Raw genomic sequence first — 5,607 nt, 5'->3', positions numbered from 1 at the left:
TTGGAAGCGTGTATGTAACGTACATTGTGTTTCGTAGTGAAGAAGGAAAATCTCCTAAATCAGAGGGGAGGACTGAATGTAGTTTTGCAATGGACAACAAAATGAACCAGGATAAAATCCCTGCGCAATCTTTTCTATTCTTTTCTCTTTTATGTTTCAATATGTTTTAATGCGAATCTGGAATTAATATTTTGCATACTTGTTCCTTGCTATTTTCTTGTTAATCTTGCACAAAAATATATGTTGCATATCTGTTTGTGTGTTTGTTAATAACCATGCAAGTTGCTGTTTTGATCATTCTGTTTCTGTTACTGGTTAATCGATTAAGGCCAGTTGTTAATCGATTAACTGGGCATTTTTCAGCAAGTGTGTGAAAACCAGAAAAGTGGAAATTGAGTTCCGACACACCTATTCAACCCCCTGTCTAGGTATATTCCGCCATTGATACCTAACACTTAGTATTATAATTATTTTTACATTACAATTACTATTTATACAAATTTAATCATAGATTTATTATTATAATAATTATTAATAATAAACATGGAAATTTGAAATTAAAGAAAGAAGATGTTTAAATGCACCTCATTGCACATAAATGGAGGGCTATAGAGGCACTAGAGTCGTGTAAGAATCGGTAAGGAAAAACGATGACGCATTCGTAGAAAGATGGCAAGTTGTCGATAGTAGGAGTAAAGATGGTGTTGCACGAAATTCCGCATGAGTCAGATGTTGGTGGTTGAAAGGTGTAGGTGGTAAAGGGTGCATATGAATGGCAAGGCAACACGTTGAAAATCGCAAAAATGGGTGAGACGTGTAGCGAGTATCACAACCTTATTTTTAATGGATCATCTATAACATGACTTAGGAGGATGCAGAAAGCAACTCAACCCTATTCCAAATGATTTAGAGTAGCTGCTACATATTTTTCGGTCAAAAATTATAAAACTATATTTATGCCCAACTTAGAAAATATGGTCATAGAACTAAAGACCTAAGTTTGGGAGTTCATTATGCATCAGACAACATATTAGCACCCAAAACACCCATATTTAAATAGTACTTTCACTAATCGCATGGACTGGTTTATACCCTTAATTTATATATTAAATATTGAATTGGGGTGTGTGACATGATTTTATATAGCTGCCAAGTATCCTTAGATGCAATAGGATAATCAAGACTATATATTTCATGGTTGAAAATGGTTAATGAGATAGTTTAATTTTAATTAATTGAGATTAGAATATAATAAGTAAATTGTAGATCTCCTTTCCTAATTCGGGAGATGGTGGAGGCAATACTAATTAACAAGGCCACTTCTCAACCCACATAAAAAGAAAAGAGATGACACTAATTGCAATCATTCATCAAATTCTCAATTAATAATTTTTTTATTAATATTAACTTTTGTGAAAATGTTTAATTTAAAAAATGTCTTATAATGAAATTGAGCTTCTTTTATGCTTTCCAATTCCCATGTCTTTTTATCCTCCTACTTTTTTCAATGTTTTTTCGGTTTTTAGGTCTTTTTATGTGAGTATTGGATGAAGAAAATGCAAACACTGCAAATTTGGTCTTCAAATATTCATTACATTTATAAAATTGTGATGAGTTGAACTCATAAGATTGTTATTGTTAGACTTTTGCGAAGAAACGAATCCCTACTAATACTGATTGATTGATTAATCGATGTAGTACGGGTTTAGCAAGGAAGTCTATTCAAATAGCATTTTAGAAATGCTAACTATATTACATATTTGTTAGCAGTTTCCCTTTATCTAAAACATATACTACTTGATTGAAAAGTTTTGCTTAATATTGAAATCAAAATTGATACTCCAATAATAGATGCAAGACATGTTTCTTTATACACGAGTGACGAGTTTTTTTGTTTATGTTTCCCCCTAGCTGTTGTGGTACCCAACTCTCATTGTATTACTTCAATTTATCACTATGTGGAAACTGCAGAACATCGGAGATGGACCGTAACCAGTGTGCTCTTTTCTTTGTTTACTGTCTCTTTTCTTATAAATATGTATAATGTTTTTTTATGATTATTGCAATTCAATTATTCTGGTAGTATATAGTTATACACCATATATAAATTAATATATGCAATCCTACTAAGATTGTAATACTAATATAGTCATATTACAATCGAGGTCTAAACATTTCTGCACTTAATTTTCAATCTCGATTGTCAAAATAAGAAATTTGGAATAATTTTATTCCTCCTTATTCCTGGAACTAAGGTCTTTTATGCGAATATAATTTCAAAAACGCCACAACCTTTTTCGACGTGGATCATTTACGCAACTAAGGTCTTTTTTAGGATAATAATTTTGAAAATGTCATTGTCTTTTTTTTGCCCTTATTTTTAAATTAATTGACATCTGTTCGTAAGGTTAAATAAATATTTTATAAAATAAAAAGTATTTTTGAAAATGGATATCATACATCTAAAATCTATATAAATTATTTTTGAAACTGGAAATTAATTTATGCCACTCATCCGAAATTCACAATTTACCAAATGCTTGTCAAGAAGATCTGCAACTTGCATATGGTAGTAGAAAATATTTTCAAATAGATGTCATGAAACTAGTTTTCACTTAATTAATCTTGGAATGGTTTTAAAATGTGAACCTATAGTGTAGCGTGCTAGAGTAATAAGGGTATTGAGTTTTGTTATTGGCAATTGTAATACTCTAAATTTTATGACAGCAACATTATGTTTTCCATAGTGTATATGCTTATGGGTATTAATTTAATTTCTAATAATTACTAATTTCTATACTATTTATAGTTATAGGATTTATTTCAATTTTATTAATTACATTATAACTTTAAAATCATCTTGTACATGTAAAACAAATTATTCAAAAAACATTAAATAATTTTTTGTGAGACTAAGTTAACTTTCTTTTTGTATTAGAGACTCGGTAATCTTTAGTATGCACATCTATACTATTAATAAAGGGAAAACACAAAATAACCACCCATCATGGTGTAATTTGTGTTTTCCTATTTTGCCCTCAATATCTTTTTATTTCTACCAAAAAACCATATAATATTATTTTCTTATTTTATCCTTATTATCTTCTTATTTCAGCCATACATTTAGCGCAAAAAATTATATTTGAATTTATAAAATACAAATTATACATTACAAACGATAGGAAAGCGGGTTGACAGGCACGACAGTGCATGTCAACACGCTAGTATAAATAAATAATAAACAAAAATAAATACATGTATTCAAAGGACTAAATAAATATGAGATGAGGTGGACCTAACCATCACACTCAACTTGAACTTCATATAGCAACATTAAATATTTTGTCTCAAGACCTTTGTGTCTCAGAGAAATACTATCAACAAGGAAAAACATTGCACGTGTGAGATATATACTTGATATTCATAAAAAAATGGCTACAAAATTAAATATTTTGAAGGTTTTACTATTTATTGATAATAACCTAAAAATGGCCACAAAAGAGAAATATTAACTAATAACCTAAAAATAGTAAGGATTTAAAATTAAAAATAGTATATAATAAAATAAATGTCTGATCCATTTTATATAAATATTTTGAAGGTTTAATTAAGTTCCTTTTATATAGGATTTTCAAAATTTTATACACATGAACTAATTTTGAATTAGAAAAATAACCCTATTTATTAATTGGAAATATAAAATGATTATCTAAATGAATGTAAATATAAATTGAATGAAGCTTGTTACATCGTCTTATGAAAACAAAGCATGAATTTAATGTTTAAAAACTTAACGTTGCATTTTCATGTATTGGTTTCTATTATTTAATTTCAAAATTGATATCTTAACTAATATGGACATTTATTCACATGACATAATATAAATAATAAATAAACAGACAAATATAAATGGAGAGATACATCCCTCTAGTATGCTACATCAGTTCATTAAATATGGGTAAGAAGGCCTTGGTTCTATTCCTTAAGATGTGCCACATGTCACAGGTTAGAAAACTCCTTAAAAATATAATAAATTTTTATAACGAACATGATAACTACTATTGCGAGTATAAGAGGCACACAACCCTTACTTTAGGTCTATAAAACGTTATACAATAATAACAATCTACCATAATAATGAAAGTTTAATATAGAATAAAATCCAACATAAGATTTTTATAATTGATCCTACGAAGTTTTCATGTTTTGGAAACATCCAATGTTGTTATCAATTTAAATAATATGAAAAATATCAATGTATATATCATTAATCATTTATTCATTTGAGCATTCATCTCTTATATGATTTTGTATATGATTCTGGGTAATATTCATATTTTGGAAAGCTCTTTCATTAGTTGCATCTCTCACTATAAGTTTAATACCTAACTCTAAATTTAAGTAAAGGGTAACATTAGAAAAATATGAATTATTTTCTGCTTCTTAAACATAGAAAACCATTCTATTAGCTTTTTGCATGTTACTTCGTGAATCTATAAATTAAATATTTGTAATTAGCATGACTGATAAGTTTCAAACATACCTAAATTTCATACACTTTTATGGTTTTTATGGCACTTATCTTAAGCATAATTGAGAAAAACCAACATCAAACAATACTTTTGTATAAAATATCACAATCTTGTATATTTGTGTGAGTGTTTCTTTTTTATGTATTTTGTAGGATTTAGAAAGAAGAAAAGAAGAGAAAAAAGACTCATGGTAAAAAAGAAGTCAAAATCAAGGTGATCAAGCAGGCAACTGAGCGTGGACCAAACCACGCTAAGCTGACATGGACACCAGCCTGACCTGGACACTAGCCTGACCTGGACCAAGCTGCTCAAGCAAGCAGGTGAGCGGACTTGCTTGGCCGCTCAGCCTAGCACCAGACTAGTCATGATATGATCAAAACTCAAGCTTGACACGGTCAGACACGAGCTTGGCATATGCCCAAGCTGCTCAACAAGAAGCTTAGCGGTGCAACCAAGCAGCTCAGTGGAGAACCAAACTCCTACCCATATCAGCAAGCACCAGGCCACGTCCCAGTCAGCACGGTCAAAGCTGCTGAACAAGCAGCTTAGCAGTGCAACAGGTGCGCACCCAGACTTGACTTAGCCATCAAGCTAACCATGAAGTCAACAATGACCTCATCTCAAGTAGCCCACCATAGGCTTTCCAGAGTAGCTCACCCTAGCTAGTTTCATAGCTCACAACTAGCTTTGATGAGTCAAGCATAATGAGGTGACAAAGCTGCTTGATCAAGGGACCAAACCCATGCTGAAGGGTTTGGTCAGCTGCTTAGCGGGGCTGACAAGAAGCTCAGCGGCTCCAGAAAAATTTCTATAAATAGGGCACATTCCATTCTTAGCTCTTAGGAACTTTATTTAAGTAAGTTTTGTAATTTTAGTTTATAATTCAAGAAGAGAAAAGAAGAAGGCAAATGAGATACAAAAATCAATTTTGTAATCTCATTTGGAACTCAAAGCATCCAATCCTTGGATGGATGGCTCATGCTCCTAACAATTTCTTTTGAATATGGTTATGTATTTCTACTTCTTCTTATATTCTAAAAGGTTTGAATTTTAATCATTCAAGTTGGTGCTTTGA

Source organism: Lupinus angustifolius, chromosome LG09 (assembly GCF_001865875.1).
Source record: "Lupinus angustifolius cultivar Tanjil chromosome LG09, LupAngTanjil_v1.0, whole genome shotgun sequence".
Taxonomy (NCBI): Eukaryota; Viridiplantae; Streptophyta; class Magnoliopsida; order Fabales; family Fabaceae; genus Lupinus; species Lupinus angustifolius.
The sequence above is the reverse complement of the archived record's forward strand: the minus strand, read 5'-3'. Positions refer to the sequence as shown.